The sequence below is a fragment of the Magnolia sinica genome, chromosome 16 (genome assembly GCF_029962835.1).
Source record: "Magnolia sinica isolate HGM2019 chromosome 16, MsV1, whole genome shotgun sequence".
NCBI lineage: Eukaryota > Viridiplantae > Streptophyta > Magnoliopsida > Magnoliales > Magnoliaceae > Magnolia > Magnolia sinica.
In genome coordinates, this window is record NC_080588.1 from 34,143,309 (window position 1) to 34,163,475 (window position 20,167).

Genomic DNA, 20,167 nt, shown 5'->3' on the forward strand with positions numbered 1-20,167 from the left:
CTTGGTGTTGTTGTTTCTCATTTCTATTCTTGCTTTAGGGTATTCTATCGCCGTTGACGAAGACAACTCATCTGAAATCAATTCGGTGTTCTTTTCTGGCTTAAGGTGCGGACTTTAAGTGTATATGTTATGGTTTTCAAGGCTTTCAATGCTAGTTAATGGTTTATTCTTGTTATGGATGAGATTTCACATGCTAAATGTTATGTTTATGTTGCGTTCCTGATATGCATGTGTTATATTGAGATTTGTGTATTCTATGTGTATGAATAAAGTACCGTATGCATATAAAATATGAACGTGTGATTGCCATGATTATTTGTCATGTATGTATGCTAGATGTATGTGCGACAACCCCTTGGTAAGAGGAATTGTCCAAAGGTGTGTATTTCAACATACATCATGTATGTTGGGCTATGTATTCTAAGTGTTTGTAGAAATGTCTGAATGATCTAAAGTGTGTTTTATCAACCTAGTATGGGCGTTGAGAAGCGATTCTCAACTCTCCCACTAGTGTGTGTGATTTCCTTCTTGCTAGTTACATCCCTTGTTGTTTAAGTTCAAGCATTACTTATGCTTACATTTATGTTAAGTCGATATTCTTCAAATGCTTGTGTACCTCATGATTTGAGTTATTGTTCCTTTACTGTTCTACATTCAATACGAATATCTATTGTAGTGCAATGTGTGTGGGACTATGCATTAGTCCAGGAAATTGGTAATCGGCCTTAAGGTTGTGGCTGAGATTGCTTTCGCTACAACGGACGTAATTAGATGAACCCGAGCCGTATTAGAGTTGGCGGCAGTGGTTTGGCCACACGGAGTGTTTGCGCACTTTATGTCGTTCAACCCAACGTGCGCTCGTGCTAGTCGAGTTCGTCAAGTAACCCGATTGTCCGATGTATGTTCACCATGTATGGATGCTACTGCTTGAATCTAGGGTACCAGATTTATCAATGAAATCCTATTAACCATGGTACCTTGATCCGCTAAGACTCATGAGCCAGACATGGTGGTATGGGACACCGTGGTCGAGCTGTCAGCCTACGCTGGGGTGACGAGCCTCCCCATAGTGACCAGTGAGCAACCAAACTCGTGAACCGATTATGGTGGTATGGGACACTATATTCGTGCTGTCGGCCTACATTAATTGGTGACGAGCCCTTTGTAGTGACCTCGAGCATGCCTTGATACTGTGGTGACGAGCCTTGGTGTAGTAACGAAGGTATAATAGGCGTGCATTGATTGGTGATGAGCCCTTTGCTATAACCTGAAACCATATGATCGTATAAGATGCCTAGGATTGACGACCCTAGAATGGATCACTGTTTGGATGGTGATATAAGGAAGGTATCTTAGCTTCCCAATCCTGCTGTATGAAAAGGACTAATAACAACTTGGTAATCATGTTCATGTACCGCATTTGCATGTGCTTTGTAGACGTGGCGCACGTTGAGGTGGTGTCATGCGTAACGTAAGATGAAGACGCTGAGGGTGTATGCGTGAGGGCACACATCATTTTGCATACATCCTGGCATTAACAAGAGTACTTAGGACTTGTATACTTGTTTTGCTTTATCATTACTGCTTGATTGAACTGATAACATGTTAACCTGTGCTTTATTGTTCTACTGAGTTGATCACTCACTCCCACGTTCTGGGGCGGTGTTAAACACCCACCAGACTCTGTCTTAGCTGATGATGTTGCAGATGTTGAGGCGACCTCTGAGGCAGAGCGGAAGATGGATGATGATGAGGCTGCTTTCTCTTATATGCAGTTTTCAGACTGGTTCTAGCGAGCCTTGTTCTGATGCGCGGGATTCTGGGATTATTTTTGGGAATTAAATGATGTAATCTAATACTTGTAATTTTGATAGCAACACTTGCATTACGACCTGGTATGTATATGTACTTCAGAGATTTACACATGTACACATATATTTCTATAAGTCTTCCGCTTGCTTTCTTCACTTATCCCTGAATTATATTTGCTATTTGGCTTAATCTATTCCATGTTTTACGAACTAATACTGACAACATACATCCATCATTAAATATGTTGCATAAGTGATGTTTTGGAACTTGGGAGCTGAGTTATGCTCGACCCCCGAATTTCAGGGCGTTACACTTCAGAGCAGGAAGATTCATCCCATGTAGCTAACATACCTTTCTTTTTAGGTTTGTCCTTTTTAGGACATTTGTTCGCTAGATGCCCATATTCATGGCAGTTGTAGCATTGGCTGTCTTTTAAAGATTTCTAACTTTTAGATCTCGATCTTTTCTTTTAGTAGGTTTTTGCAAATCAACCCTCTTTTTACTTTTAAAAATCTTGTAAAACTTTTTAGCTAAAAGAGCTATATCATCTTCAGAGGTTTCTAAATTAGAATTATTTATATTTTCTTGAGAAATAATTTTAGAAGACTTAAGGGCGATGGATTTACCTTTAAGAGTTTAAATTAGAATTATTATCCGTATCACGAAGTTCCTAGATCGTGGTCACCTTTGAATTGAACCGTTAGGCAATGAGCGCAGTATCTTTGCACAGACTTTACTTTCTGGGATCCTATAACGAAGACCCTACATAGAGTTGACAATGTCATTCAATCTTGTATAGAAGTCCATGAACGTTTCACTTTCTTCCATACATATTTCCTCAAATTTGGTTGTGAGGATTTAGACTTTAGATTTCTTGACAATTGTTGTTTCCTCATGTGTTATTTCCAAAATATCCTAGGCTTATTTTGCAGTATCACCAGATATAATTTGCTTAAATTCATCCGGTGATAGTGCACAAGTAATTGCATTTAAAGCCTTTACATTGAACTACTCTCACTTTTCTGAAGAGTGGTCCAAGAAAAGTAAGGTGTGACTTTTACAGTTTTAGATCCATCAGTGCCAGTCACTTCAATGGTAAGAGGGGTCCAACTGGTCACTGTGGCTTGCCACATGCTCTCATCCATGGATTTTAAGAAAATCCTCATTCTGGCTTTCCAATAGGCATAATTGGAGCCATCAAAAGGTGGAGGCCTAGTGACTAAAAGGCTATCAAAATTTAACATCATAAAAAAAACTCATATCGATTAGCTCAGGAAATTAATCCAAAAATTAAAGCGAGTTATTAGGCTCTGATACCACTTGAAAAGGCCCAGCTCAGAGTCCTAGGGAGGGGGGGTGAATAGGACTATACCAAATTTAAAAAAATAAATAAATGCAAAATTAGAAAAATATAAATAAAGATAGCACTAAAAAATCCCACAAAGTATAAATGAATAACAACCTCAAATGTACAAGAATTGAGAGGTTGATACAAATGTTGTTCTAATGACAACCTTACACCAAAAACCAATGGCTTATGGTAGGACAACCTGATTTCTAGAATGGTTTGTGTATCAAAATCCCAAACCGATATAGAGGAATAAAGAATAAAAATAGCAAAGAAAATAAAGAAGCAATTACAGCATTCCCACAATTGCATAAAAGAGATTATACCATTCTCCACAAAGGTTTAAAAAGAAATTACAACATCCACACAACGCCACAATCAATCATCCACCACAACACCAAAAATTATAGTGGTTCGCTTGTGTGTACACCAACTGTTTAGAAAAACAGCCACACAACTACTCCACTCCCAATATCCTCACATAGTTGATATTGGAGTTCACTATGAGATAGGTTTTTCAAGTTTCACCTAAAACCTTCACAATTGTGTCTTTTAAGTGGGCTTACACAATACAAAAACCCCACACTCTGAGTTTTCTGGATTACCTCAGACAAACCAACAAGAAAGAGATTTTTCTGGCACAATCTCAAAAAACCAAAGATAGAATTACAAGAAATGTAAATATACTTATCTGGATATTCTTCTTTAATATAGCTCAGTAGAACCAATTCAAAGTAGATGTTCAATGTCCACACTCACTTATGAAAAGGTTCTACGTTCTAAATGATTTTTAGATTAAATCACCTTGGGCTAGCTTGATTTGATTTCGATTCTAATAAAGGAGAAAACTTAAATCCCTTCTTCAAATAAGATTGAAATATAGGACACAAAATCAAATACAAAAAGTTAAATTAAAGGGAATATTAAATGAGCACTAAATAGCTTAAGAATATCACAAACTTATCTCTCAGAGTGGTGTCTTGATTTTGCTTGAATGAATTATAAAACTCTAAAAATCGTGCTCTATTTAGAAGTGCAGAAACTGTTCACTCGATTGACCCAGAGGTCAGCTCGACTGATCGAAGGACCAACAATATTTCAAAAATTCGGGCGCGATAAGATAAGACCATTCCATGACTGGTCAAGTGGCTTGCTCGACTGGTTGAGTGGCTTGCTCGACTGTTTGAGTGGCTTGCACGACCGTTCGAGCTTTGCTCTCGACTGATCGTGTAAAACCAAAAATGGTTGCTGTACTTTGAGTCGAGCCTGCTCGACTGGTCGAGCACTGTTCACTCGACTAGTCGAGTAGTCTCCAGGACTGTTTGAGTGTTTAACAAAAAACCCTAAAAATTAATAACAAACCTTGGACAGGTCAAGGAAATTCTTGGACTGGTCAAGCTAGTACTTGGACTAGTCGAACATAAGCTAAGACTAGTCGAGAAAAATCCTATAAAATTATATAGTGACCCAATTTAAGTATGCAATCAATATGACCTAACCTATGGTCAACCTAGGGTCATTCATACCTTATAAGTGATATTTGAACATTGAATCATCATTCACTTCGGTTGATTATTGATCTTGAAGAACATGAAGCTTGATATCTTGGCGTACTTTGAAACTTGAACTTGAAATACGTTGAAGCTTGAACTTGAAGTACTTGTAACTTATATTTCACCTTGAGCTTTGAGTTCCAAAGTAAAGCACATTGTCTTGACATAGTTGAAGCTTGAAAGCTTGAACTATCACTTGATGTTGTACTTGAACTTGTATATCTCTTGTTCTTGCACTTGAAGTTCTTGATGTAAAGACCTTTGTTCTTGTACATGAATTGCATGATCTTGAATATGAAGATGAGCAACACAAGATACGGATTCCAAGAGGTTTTGGCACTACAAAATTTGATAATTGTAGGAGCTAAATAGAATAGCATTTACAGTAGCTCCTGACAGTGTCGACAGTAGCAGTGGCGCGCAACCTACCGAGCACCCAGAGCACCAACAGTACCTTCAGTACCACCTCAGAGGTCGTTTACAAGCACTTTTTATGGATGCAGTGGGGTAGGACACCGTAGGTAGGAGTTTCCCCGCCCTCAGCAGCAGGTGCAACCGAGAGCACCAGCAGTATCTCCGGCACCACCTCTGCAACAGTACCCAGGAACTTACTTTAGATGTGGTGTGGCAGGACATCGTAAACACGAGTGTCCCCATCCGCAGCAGCAGCGACAGCGGCTCTTACCACCGAGAACCTAGTAGCAGCCACATTAGCCACCGAGGCACCTGCAACAACATAGGCTGCCACAACAGCAGCAGGAGCATCAACGACCACAAAGGGGACATACACCTCCCCAGCAGGACCCTCAGCTGTCAGGAAGAGTCGTCGATGATTCGTGTGACCAGGCCTTAGGACTGTCTTGATAGATTATTCATGGAGGAGACGTCTTAGAAGCGGGAGGCTAAGATTCACGAGTGTTATCCCCATCTCCTTGTTGTTTAACTGCACTCATGTGTTGTGTTTTTTATTTTACTTAGTGAAATGATTTTCCTCTTTTATGAGTTATGTTTAGTTGCGATGATAGTGTAAATTTTGAGGATAAAATTTCTATTAGGAGGGGAGAGTTGTAAGGCCCGTATCTTAGTCTGTACCGTTCCTTAGACTTTCGTGATCCTCCCCATCGAATTCCAGCCACCCGCGACCTATAATCGGCATTTGTGCATGACCCTAAGTTACATCCCATGTATCTAAGTTGACTTGATCCGAGATTTATACCCTAGCGACCTCTCAGTCTCTGTGGTTCCAACACCGTGACTTAGGCACCGATGCGATACCCAGGCCAGGAGTTCTGGGTCCACGTTTATTTCGAGGAAAACACCACACATTGCGGATTCTGAGAGTATCTCTATCCCATCCATCCCATCAATCAATCAATTACAAGTCAAGTACAACCCATACCTCTCCCACCAACTAGTCAAAGCAACCCATACTTAGCCCATTCCTCTCATCCCAAAAGTCAATGAGACCCATGCTTTCCATGTCATATCCATTACACACCACTCCTCTCTCTCTCTCTCTCATTTCTTACTCCATTTGAAGCAATTCCCAAGGAGAGGACATCCAAGCTCTTTCAAGAGAGCCAAGTGTGGCCCACTTCCTACCCCCCTCATCTCACATCCTAGCCCTTCAATCTTCGTCATCCTCCATCAAAATCAAAGACGAGAAGCTTAGCATTTCAAGGATCCTAGAAGATTAGCAATCGATGGGTATTTTGTAGGATTAGATTTCAATTTTTATGATGGAACAAGTAGGGCCTACCGATTGATGGTATGGATCTTATTTGGGACCCATGTTGATGTATGTATTGTAATCCTAGGAGGGTTCATAGTGGCAGAGTTCCCTCTATCACACGTCTCTCTCTATCTTTTTTCCTATTGTGGCCCACCTTGAAGAATGGATTAGATCTACACCATGGGCGGTGGAAATCCCCCCATGATGTATTATCCACACCGTTCTTCCTAGACAAACTTGGATGAAGGACAAACACAAGTATCGGTTTGATCCAAGCGGTGGGCCACGCTGATGTGGACCCACCATGATTTATTTATTATATCAAACCGTCTAGATTGCTGGACAGTGTGTTGCACCATGGTGCATGTGTTTTATCAACGCTTTCCATTTGTTTCATCCAGACCGTTTAGCGATCTGGACGTGGTCATGGACCACCATGTTGTATGTATTATATCCCACCCGTCCATCTGGAGAGTGGGGACCCACGAGCTGCATACCTGCTACATTTACATCAGCAGTTTTGTGGGTCTTAATCATGAGGTGTGTTATATCTCAACCGTCCATCTGGACGGTGGGCCAGCACGCCGCACCAACAGCTAGAGCTGCTATAACAACATTAGCAAGTTCTATGGGTCCCGCATGATGTATGTGCTTCAGATCTAGGCCGTTCGTCCATGGTCGGGACATGTGGCCACCTTGATGATGTGTCGTAGATCCACACCGTCTAGACCTCTAGACAGAGGGTCCTTCATGCCGCATGTGTTATATCTAGACCGTCCAGACCATGAGTCCCACGTGAGGTATATGTTATACCTAGACCATCCATCCATAGGACTCACCTGACGTATGCATTTTGCATCCACACCATCCGTAGGATGGGACCCATGTGATGTATGTGATCTATATCTAGGATGTCCGTCCATTGCTAGGACGTGAGGCCAGCCATGATGCACGTGTTGTATATCCTCATCATCCAGCTTGCTGGATGGTGGGTCTCTATGATGTATGTGTTACATCCAAACTGTCCATCTGCTGGGTCACACCAGCTATATAGCTGCTGTAGTGATGTTAGCAAGTGTGGGCCTGATCATGAGTTATGTGTTAGATCCAAACCATCCATCCACTGCGCGAGCTCGTCTTAGGGGTTAAGAAGAAAAATAAGACAGATCTATCTATCAGATGGACCACACTGTAAAAATCAGTGGAGGATTGAACACCTACCATTGAAACCCGTTTGGGGTTCCAGAAGTACTAGATCAATATTGTAAGGCCCGTATCCTAGACCGTACCGTTCTATAAGCTTCCGCGGTCCTCTCGATCAAATTCTGGTGACCCTTGACTTGTATCCGATGTTTGCTTGCAATTCTAAGCCGAGTCTTGCATATCAGAGTTGGCTTGACTCGAAACTTGTATCATTATGTCGCGCCGTCACTGTGGTTCCAATGCCGCGTCTCACGCGCTGAGGCGATATCCAGGCCAGGAGATGTGGGCCGACATTCAGTTCGAGAAAAAATGTTGCGCATTGCAAATCCCTAGAGAATGTCCATCAATCAATCCCATCAATCACCTCACATGCCAAGTACAACATCCCATCCCCAAGTACCAACACCCATCCCTCTCTCACCTAAAGTCAACTCTCCCTTACAACTAAGTACACATCCATCACCCATCACCCATCTCTCACCATCACACCCCATTCCCCTCTCTCTACATCACCTCTCTCTTCTCATTCTCTATCTCATTCTCTCCCAAGCACCCAACGTCCATGACTCTCCATGAGAGAAGCTAGTGTGGCCAACTCCCTACCAACCAATCCCATAGTCTATGATCCATCCCAACCGTCGAAATTCATTCATTGGAACTTTAACATGCATTGGCGGAAGAATGAAGTGGAGATCTAACGGTGGGTGATTTATGATTTGATTTTGATTATTTGAGGGCCCACTTGTGATGGGACCCATGTTGATGTATGTGTTGTAAACCAGAGAGACCCATAGTGGCGGCGTCCCTCATCGCACATCTCTCCCTTTCTCTCTTTCTCTCTTTCTATTGATGGCCCACCTTGATGTCTGTTGATCTGCACCGTCCAAATGGACATTGGAAGATGGATTGGCTGGAGTTCCTCCACCAACTATGTTGTTGTCCCTTGATGACAGCAAGCTTTGTGGGGTCAACCATGATGTATGGGCCTTAGCTGCACCGTCTAGACAATGGGTACCCACCATTTGATGTATGTATTATATCCTAACCGTCCATCCATTTGTACGTGGACCCCCACCATGGCAACGTGTGGGGCCCACCTTGTATGTGTGTTGTATCCATCCCGTCCAGATCTGCTAAACGGTGGATGTAGACGTGTTGCATCCACCCACTGAATGGCTGGTGTACCATGCAACTACATAGCTACTGTACTACATGTCAGTATGTTCCTGACGTCAGCAACTTGTGTGGGTCCCATCATGTGTTATATCCCAACCAACCATCCATCTGGCAGTTGTGATTAGGGGCCCACCCCACATGTGCTGCACGTGTGGGATGGGCCCCACCTTGCTGTACGCATTCTGTATCCACACCGCCTGTATGGGGCCTGCGTAATGTGTTTTAAATCCACACCATGTATCTATGTGGCCACCTTGATGATAAGTGTTTAATCTACACCATCCATCTATCTTTAACCATGCCATTTGGCACCGTGGGGCCCACACCACACGTGTAGCACTTGTGGGATGGGACCCCACCTTAATGTATTTATTTGATATCTACATCGTCATTTGGATGGTGTTGCTGTGGTACCAAACATGAGGTATGTTCTTTGAGCCCACGCTTTGGAATCCCTAGCGTGGGGTCCACCGTGATGTATTGTACATTCAAGTCCGCCCCATCCTGGCCGTCCAGATCATGGGCGAACCATGATGATGTGTAAACGCCACATAGTCCATCTGATGGCATTGCAAAGTGGATGAGATAGATCTAAATCTCAGGTGGGCCCAGTAGCCATAAATGTTGTACTACACGTCAGTAATTTTGTGGGGCCTGACCATGATGTATGTGCTTCGATCCCCACCGTCCAGACCTCTAGACTGTGCTAGAGAGATTTGGACGGTGTTGTGGACTGCCATGATGTATATCTTGATCCAGACCATCCATCTCTGTGGACCCCGCCATGATGCATGCGTTGCATCCTACCGTCCATCATCTGGACGTGGCCCAGTAACCCCCCACATGCAGATCAGCTGTTGTACTGTTGTCAGCAAGTTTTGTAGGGCTGATGATGTACGTATTACATCCAACCGTCCATTCATTTGGTGTGCTCGAGACTACAATGAAGCAGGTCCAAATTCCTGGTGGGCCACTTATGTGAGACCCACCTTGATGTTACCATTAGATCCGTACCGTCCAGAATATTTGGATAGTGCTGGACCATGTTTTGGATGATGCTATGGACCCCACCTCAATGTATGTTCCTTTTCCACACCTACCACAATGTTTGGATGGTGCTGGATAACGTCCAGATGATGCTGATTTACATGGATAACGTTTGGATGGTGCTGATTCACCTGAGACGATGTTTGGACAGGGCTGGTCATCTTTAGTGGGCCATGTGCCTCATGGAATGATGTGTACAATGATACACATGTTGCACCTGCAAGTATCGAAATGATTTTTAGATGTAATCCAAGTTCTCATCTGTGAGGCTCACTTTGATGTAATTTGTGGCCCATTCAAGAGGCCCACCTTGATATACTTGTAGCCCATCGGTGAGCCCACCTTGATATGTTTATAGTCCATCTATGAGGCCCATTAGTGCGGCCCATTGATGCGGCCCGCTTGTTGTATATGAGGCCCATTGGTGCGGCTCAATGACACGACCCACTGTGGTGTGTATGTTATCCAGGCTGTTCTTTGGTTGGGCCGCTGGTAGGCCCAGCTATGATGAGTAGGCCCACTTGCTGCATGTGTAGGGCCTACATGTTATGTATTTGAGGCCCATGATCAGGGTCCACCTGTGTATATGAGGTCCATTGGTGCGGCCCATTAATGCAGTCCACCTGTTGTATTTGAGGTCCATCGTGACGTGTATTAGGACCATGTGATGCAGCCCATAGTGATGTGTATGTAGCCCTTATATGAGGCCCATTGCGATGTATATTAGGCCTTTGTGTGAGGCCATAGGCCCACTTTATATTTGGCTCTATGTGGGCCACTCCTTGGGAGCAATGTTGGTTAAATGTCCACATTGATGGGCAATGATGGTTGAAGGTCCTCATTGTGACCTTCCATTAGGCCCTTTGTTAGGCTGATTTTGATTGTCATGACCGATTTTCTGACTCTGATTATCGATCGATCCTGATTGTCATGATCGATTTGCCGATTCTGATTATCGATCGATCCGATTGTCGTGACCGATTTGCCGATTCTGATTATCAATCGATCCGATTATCGTGACTGATTTGTCGACTCTGATTATCGATTGATCCCGATTGTTGTGACCAATTTGCCGATTCTGATTATCGATCGATTCGGTTGTTGTGACCGATTTGCCGACTCTGATTATCGATCGATTCGATTGCCGTGACTGATTTGCTAATTCTGATTATCGATCGATCCCGATTGTCATGACCGATTTGCCGACTCTGATTATCAATCGATCCCGATTGTCATGACCAATTTGTCGACTCTGATTATTGATCAATCCTGATTATCGTGACCGATTTATCAATTATGGTTATCGATCGATCCAATTATCGTGATCGAATTACCGATTCTGATTATCGATCAATTCTGATTATCGATCAATCCTGATTTTCGTGGCTGATTGCTGATTCTGATTAACGTGACCGATTTACCGATTCTGATTATCGATCGACTTCGATTATCGTAGCCGATTGCCGATTTCAATTGTCATGACCGATTTGTCGATTCTAATTATCAATCGATCCCGATTGTCAAGGCCAGATATTGAGGCTGAATCCGATTGTCGAGTTCGAGTGTCGATTTCGATTGTCGAGGCCGATTTTAATTATTGAGGCCGATTGTCGAGACCTATATGGTGCATATGTGACTCATAGTTGAGGCCCATTGTGATGTATGTTATGTGAAAGGCCCATCCTGATGTGTATTAGACTCTTGAGTGAGGCCCATGGTGTTGTATATTCGGCCTTTGTATGAGGCCATGGGTCCACTATATGTTAGGCTCTATGTGGGTCATTCTTTAAGGGCAATGTTGTTTAAATGTCTACATTGTTGAGGTCGATTGTCGATGCCAGTTAGATATCGATTATGAGTATGTGACAGCATAACATCATGATATGTGCCCATACGCATCATCTGCATGCATGTTATGAGATGTGGTTAATTATTGCATATGTCATTGAGCATGTTGTTATGAGACTCCCTGATAGGTGGAGGTTATCTCACATGAGTGCACAGTATGCGTAGGATTGATGCATGGCTAGTTCATATGACTCATGCATTTTACATGATTACTGTACGCCCTAGCCACATCAGGGCCGTAGCCTCCATAGGCATTTCATGGTTGGCCAAACGGGACACCAGAAATTTATTTTAGCATCAGGCTGCCATAGATGGCCCTAGGTGAAAATTCCTAAACCCTCTTGGTATCAGAGGACGCCCCAACGTTGAGACTAAGTGGATACATGAGCGCCCGAGTACCGAATACCAGGAGGTCGCATCTCCCAATATGTCGTGGTCGGTTGGGAGGGGGTGTGGCCTTACCCGCCCGAGTGTAGGGGGCATTAGTAGGCTGAGTTTGACCAGCTCGTGAATGGGTCCGTTATCGACGTGCCGAATAGGTATTGGCAAACTATTGGCCAGGTGGATAGTGAGGTTTCTTACGCTCACTTGGACTGTGGGGCTCGGAGAGCGGCAGTGCCATTTGAAGTGTACTAAACCCCGGTGATGATCCTAGAGATGAACAATATCGATATGTGGACTTATTGAGCAGGAGTTACATACTCATTCATTCATTCATTCACTATCCACTCGGGCTGCTGGTGCGCAACTATTTGTTACGTGTACCTTCGCAATGGCTAGGATTTCGGTTGGGGTGCGTGACTAACCTGAGATCAGGAGTTTACCACATTGAGTCTGACTATCCAAATTTAGGTATGGGACTGGTTTGAATAGAAGTCTCTTGTGATGGACCCCATAGCCTGCGATACTACGTACTATCATCCCGACTTCACACTCCAGCATGGTCATTCCAGTCACACCGCATATTATATTACATTCACGGTATATGGCATTTTGGGTTACTGTGTTTCTGTATTTATATGGTCTAGATACGGCTGACGCTATTCATGAACTCATCAGGATTTGCATATTACATCGCATCCTCGGTATCTGATATTTTGCTCTTTATGACTCCTAATTTGCATAGTTGTCCTATATTGCGTATTCTGATATTAATTGACTTATGGACTTGTTTGTATTTCTGCTTACCTTGTTATCGTATAATTCATGATCTTGTCAGTATTTCTGCTTATTCTGATATTGTATGATTATGAATTACCAGTATTTTCGGTATTGTATGATGATGGCATTGTATTGAATACTTGACACTTACCTTGTGCACACACTTACACTACCCTCTAAGCTTTCTATAAGCTTATGCACGATAGATGCATGCAGGTGATGTTAGGTTGCAACAGTGTTGAGCTTGGAGCTTGCAGCGGTCTTCTGGAGCTTGATTTTCGATTGATGTATTTTCCTTTCAGCATTGTACTTAAATGATTATATTAGTGGATATATGATGATGATGTTGCCTTTGTGAATTAGGTAATCTTGTGGTTATGTTTATTATGAGTTAAATGTACAAAAAAATCCTCCTTGTAGGATCCTAGGATCAAAATCTGGCGTATGGACACTAGGAGCCGAGAATGGGGTACTATGGAGGCTATCGGTACCGGATTCGGCAATTGGGATTCCTGTGAATCCGATCTCCGGGTTTGGGGCGTAACAAATATGGAATTTTTTTCCTCTTAATTCAGGTCTTTGTAACCTTATGAACAAATTGGAAAATAAACGTTTGGGTGGGCCGGTGAATTGTTAACGGTGAAAATCATTATCTCCACTGCTATTTGTGGAATGGTCCAGACGATCTTTTGATATGATTCATTTTTGGGTAACACTCTAAAATGATCTCTAAAAATAGATGAATGGTGTAGATAGTCCAGCTAGAACGATGGGTCCCACTTAATGTATATGAGGCCCATGTGATGCGGCCCAATCTGATGTGTATGAGGCCCATATGTGAGGCCCAATCTGATGTGTATGAGGCCCATATGTGAGGTCCAATCTGATATACATAAGGCCCGATGGGTAGTATATAAGGCCCTTATAATGAGGCCCGATGTGATGTATGAGGCCCATATGTGAGGTCCAATCTGATGTATATAAGGCCCGATGGGTAGTATATAAGGCCCTTATAATGAGGCCCGATGTGATGTATGAGGCCCATATGATGAGGCCTGATGTAAGGTATATATGACCCATGTGATAAGGCCCATTAAGATGTATATGGGGCCCATGAGTGAGGCCCAATGTGATGCATATGTGGCCCATGAGTGAGGCCCATCGTGATGTGTATTAGGCCCTTTGTGTGAGGCCCATTATGTAGTATATGAGGCCCTTGTGTGAGGCCATGGGCGCACTATATGTTAGGCTCTATGTGGGCCACTCCTTGGTCGCAATGTTGGTTAAATGTCCACATTGATCGGCAATGATGGTTAGATGTCCATATTGTGACCTTCCCTTAGGCCTTGTTAGGCCCATTCTCATCCTTCTCTAAGTAGGTTTACCCAAATCGGTGGGCCCCATTGATATTGCATGATCCATCTATTTTTCTTGGGCTAACCCAAAATGTTAAGCCCCCATTGGTTGTTAGTAGGGTTGTTTTAATCTTAGAGTCCATCTAATACTTATTTGGGCCCCTAGGGCATCTAGCAGGCCATATGATAGTATGGTGAAGGAAGCTCTTTCCATATCCTTTGGATTATAGGTAGGCCACCTAGGCCTAACCTTGATATGAGGAGAGTTCATCATCACCGTAGACGGAAGGATCCGTGCTATCAGATTTGGTATATCTACAATTGAGGATTGACCCTCATGTCATGAATCTACTATCTATTTATGGACCCCGCCTTGTATATAGACCGATTATCTATGCCGACTATGACCTTCTACCTCGCATTGTAGGATTACCCAAACCTTGTAGCCCACCTTGTGTTCCTACCAGACCTTTCATAGTAAATGTGGTCCACCTAGATATGTGTGTTTAGCTAAGCTTAGTGACCCTAGCCTAAGGCCCACTTAGATGATGAGCGGGCTACCCGATCCATTTGTAAGGAAACATAGCCCTAGATGTGTGAACCTTACCAAGGCCCGCCTTCTATTCATACCAGCCCCCCTAAGGAAATCTCAGTTGCTACATGATAATGAGGGTGAGGAAACCCACTTGTTGTACTTAGATTCATCCTCTTGTACACCCGCTTGACTCACCTCGTGAGATGTGTTCTACTCTCATAATCGATTGCTAGGACTTCGATATTATGTTTGTATCATCCACACCGTCTAGTTACCCCCTTTCAAGATGAGCGTGAGGCCCATCCTTGACGTTAGTATGCCATCTAAGCCATCCATTATTTGTAAGATGAGTACATCATCACCCCTTGTTGTAGATGGAAGACTATGTAGTATTAGGTTTGGTATATCCACTATATATATCCTATCTTAATGTATAGGCAAGATTTGTTGTCCTTCCAGTGGACCCTATCTTAAGATATATGGTATATCAGTACCTTAGAAGGCTAATGTTAGTATAACGCGGGACATACCGCATGGACTCCTATAGTTGTAGAAGGAGCATGTTGTTAGTTTATACTCTTGGTATGTGACATGCCAGTAAAGTTCAATTGTGGATTATTGTTGTCTGCCTTATCAGATAATTGTGCCTATGTACTTTATTACATCATGATGCATGCCCATATGCATCATATATATGCTTGTTATGAGGAGTGAATGATCATAGTATGTGCCATTGGGCTGGTTTATTATGGGACTCCTTGTGAGTGAAGTGGCCCCATAAGAGCACACAGTACCTGCAGGTTTGATGCATGACTGCATAGTATGACTCATGCATCTCACATTTTTTTTAGTATGACTCATGCATCTCACATCAGGGCTATGGCCTCCACAGGTATTTCGTGGTTGGCCAGTTAGGACACCGAAAATGTTTAGTTCTAGGATATAAGCATCTAATGTGTCTGTGGGTGAAAGTCCCTAAACCCCTTGGTACCAAGGACGCTCCAACATGTAGACAGAGTGGATGTAGGAGCACCGAGTGTCGAATACCAGGAGGCCATGCTTCCCACTGTGTCGTGGATGGTTGGAAGGGGATGTGGCTATACCTACCTGAGGGAGTTAGCAATGTTAGGCTGGGTCTGAGCAACTCATAAATCAGTCCGCTATAGACGAACCGAGCTGATATTGGTAGGCGGATAGTGAGGTTACTTTCACTTACCCATTTGTGCGCTTGATGAGGCAGCATGTGGCGTAGAGGGTACTAGACCCCGGTTATGACCCTAGAGAAGTATGGTACTAATATGTGGACTTACTGAGCAGGAGTTGCATACCCAGCATTTTACTCATTCATTCATTCACTATCCACTTGGGCTGGTGGTGCGTAACTAATTTATTATGTGTACCCTCGCAATGGCTATAATTTCGATTGGGGACATGACTAACCTGAGATCAGGAGTATACCACATTGTGTCCAGCTATCCAAATTAGTTATGGCCTAGTTTGGATAGAAGTCCCTTGTAATAGACCTGACAGCTTGCGATACTACGTACTATCATCCTGACTTCGCACTCTAGTTTGGTCATTTCATTCGCACCAAATATTGCATTACATCCTCAGCACATAACATTTGGTTTAATATGCTTCTGTATTGCCTATCCTGAATAAGGTTGATGGTATTATGGACTCACCAGGATTTGCATATTACATTACATCCAAGGCATATGACATTTAAGTTGCTATGTTTCTACATTTATATGGCCTAGATGAGGTTGATGGTAATCGTGGTTCGTTAGGAATTGTATATTGCAATACATCCTCGACATCTGATATTTGCCTCTCTATGACTCCACATTTGCATAGCTGATCTGCATTGTATACTCTGATACTGTATGACTTATGGATTTTCCAGTATTTCCGCTTACTCTGATATTTGTGTGCTTGACACTTATCTTGCGCACACACTTACACCACCCTCTAAGCTTTCTATAAGCTTATGCACGATCGTTGCGTGTAGGTGACGCTAGGTCGCAACAACGTTGAGGCAGGAGCTTGTGGCAAATCACTTTGGAGATTTTGTTATTTATATATTTCCCTTTCAATATTGTATTCAAATGTTTATATTAGTGGATAAGTGTTGTTAATATTGTCATTTGTGACTTGGTTATACTCCTTTACAAAAAAAAATCACATTAAAAATCCTCTTTATAGGATCCCAGGATTGGAATCTACCGTATGAGTGTTAGAAGCCGAGAATGGGGTACTATGAGGCTATCAGTGCCGGATTCGGCGATCGGAAATTTTGTTAGCCCGATTTCTAAGCTTGGGGCGTGACATGATACCCACATCCAATAATTAAGTACCTCAGCGTTAACCACTTCTTTCATGTTTGGATTTAATTGACGTTGTATTTGTCGAGAGGTTTTTGCATTATCCTAAAGATGAATGCGGTGAGTACAAATCAAAGGGTCAATTCCCTTAAGGTTTGCAATCGACCATCCAAAGAGCTCCTTTATGCTTAATGAGGGTGGAAATAAACACACTCTCCTATTCTTTCTCAAGGTGGGATAAAATCACCACCAGGTATGTCTCATCTTGACTTAAATAGACATATTTAAGATCAGTGGGTAAGGATTTTAGGTCAAGCTTCAGTGCCTTGATGCTAGATAATAGAGGGACTACATCGGTTTGGAGTAAAGTTTCACATTGTGGCCTCCATTGGTTAACTTCAAGTATCGTTGCAGCATCAAGCATGACATCCATCTCCCTAATCGTGTCACCATCTAAATAAGGAGAGTGGGCCAAGCACGTCTCTAGAGTGTCAGAGTATAGAGTCGAAAGTGCTCTATCTACCACGAAAGAATCTATCAAGTCAATGTCATGGATATCATCAACATCCTCTGACTGTTTGCTCATGTTGAAAAAGATATTGAGCTCTAATGTCATATTTTGAAAGATGAATTTATAATTCTATTTTTACAATTAATGATTGCATTTGATGTAGCAAGGAATGGGTGACCAAGAATGACAGGAATTTGGGTGCTCATATCTACGATGGGTTGAGTATTTAAGACAATAAAGTCTACTAGATAATAAAATTTATCAACCTAGACTAATACATCCTCAATCATCCCTCTAGGTACATGAACTAAGCGATCGACATGTTGTAATGTGGTCCGAGTGGGTTTTAATTCACCTAGACCCAATTATTCATAAACTGATAGGGATTAGATTTACACTTGCCCCCAGGTCAAGAAGTGCATGCTTAATTTGGTGATTCCCAATTATACATGTGATAGTTGGGCTATCAGGATTTTTATATTTTTGTGGTAATGTTGTTTGAGGATGACACTCACTTTTTCTGTCAGAAAAATTTTCTTTTATATGTTTTGCTGTCTTTTGGTAGTGTATAGATCTTTCAGAAATTTAGCATATGAATGGATTTGTTTAATGACATCCAGTAGAGGAATGTTGACATTCACTTGTTTTAGCACCTCTAGAATTAGATAGAGGTTTTTGGTGCAATCAACCCTTGAGGGAATAGCGCAATCGACTTACTTTGAGGTTCCAGTTCTAACCCATGTGGAGCATTACTAGGTCTGTCATTGTCATCTATTTCCGGGTCCTTAGGTTTTTCAGCCCTTACCAGAATAGCTTTGTCAATTGTCTTCCCACTCCTAAGAGTGGTAATAGATTTAGCTTGTTCCATTTATTTTGAAGGGCTTGAGTCACTTATTTCATATTGAGGTTTTGGGTTGGGGAGAGGCTGGGCCGAAAGGATCCCTTTCTCTCCAATCGAATTTTTTGTCTCAAGCCCTTGTATGACCTTTGTAAGGTCTTGAAAGGCTTGTAGCATACCCTGATTAAAAAGCTCTTAATTTTAAATATGTTTTAAAACTGGATCCTCTCGAGTTTTCCTTTGATTCAGAAATTGGTTAAGGATCCCTTGAGGAGCAATAGTTTCTCCATTCAACTAACTGAAGTTTGGATGGTTCCTCCAGCTTGAGTTATATGTATTTGAGGTGGGTTCACTAGAAGGTTTTTTGTAGTTGTTTATGGCATTTGATTGCTCATTCAATATCTCTTGAAATGCAGGAATTGTTGGGTAATTTTAGTTGTATGTATGTTAGAAGCACAAATACCATAAACAACTTCTGCAGTATTTTCAGGTTCTGCCTTCTTAAGGTCTATGGCCTCAACTTTTCTTGTGAGTTTGGTCAATCTTGCATTTATATCATCTTCCTCTTTTGAGACATAAATTCATCCCCTTTCCTTTGATTGAGTAGGCTTAGAAGCGGTAGTTTTTGAGGAGGTATCCCATGATTGCGCCTTTTCAACGAGTTTATCAAAATAATCACACGCATCATCGGCTTCCTTGTTCATGAATTCCTCATTACACATCATCTCCACAAATTGGCTCATGGATGAGGTCAATCCCTCATAGAAAAAGCTTGTTATATGCCATGTTTCATAGCCATGTAGTGGACATGAATTTATGAGATCCTTAAATCGCTCCCAACATTGGAAGAAGGTCTCATCCTCATTTTGCGCAAAATTCATGATTGCTTTCCTTAAGGTTTTTTTTTTATGACAGGGGAAGAACTTTTTAAGAAACTCTCTTGTAATCTCAGCCCACGTTCTAATGGACCATGGTCTTAAGGAATGTAATCACGACTTAGCCTTTTCTTTCAAAGAGAAAGGAAACAATTTCAGTCTTACCGTGTCCTCAGATACATTTGGGAAGTGCAGCCTAGATATGATCTCATCTAACTCTTTCATATGTAAGGACTTTCAAATTCAATTCCATAAAACTTAGGAAGGAGTTGAATCACCCCCAATTTAACATCCACAGTTTCTGCATTCAATGGAAACATCATGCATGAAAGTGTACTCACCCCCGCGAATTGTAAATAATCTTGCAAAATATGAGGCGAGGACCATTATGCACCTCATTCTCATCTTGAACCTCCTCAACTGGAGGTTGAGGTTGATTTGTAGTCATTACTTCAATTAACTGAGAGGATCTCAAGTGGTGTCTAATCCTTTGATAGATAGGCAACCCTTCGACTAATCCTCCTTCACTCAAGTGACGAAGAGTGTTATCACAAACCCAATTGGGTATGAAACACACACAACCCTTAAGCACCAAACAACTAAAACCTAGAAGAAAGAAACCTAAAGAAAATAAGAAATCTAAAAGACAGAGAGAATTGGAAAGAGATTACCGAATTGGAGTTGCAAGGTTAAGATCCTACAAAACAGAAAACAATGTCAGTTTCTAAAAACAATTTCAAAAAAAATCCTAACAAAAAAAAGAAGTAAAAAGTAACCCTAATCTTAACCTATTTCTAATACCAATTAATCTTAGAAAAACATACTCGTAGACCTCGATAACGGTGCCAA

General features: G+C 42.1%; 1 non-coding gene across 1 annotated transcript; it reads left to right on the forward strand.

The window, feature by feature from the left end:
- Window positions 1-19,236: 19,236 nt before the first annotated feature.
- LOC131230025 (small nucleolar RNA R71) lies at window positions 19,237-19,343 on the forward strand. Its single transcript, XR_009163753.1, has one exon. It is a non-coding gene; the product is annotated as a small nucleolar RNA R71 (small nucleolar RNA).
- Window positions 19,344-20,167: the final 824 nt, after the last annotated feature.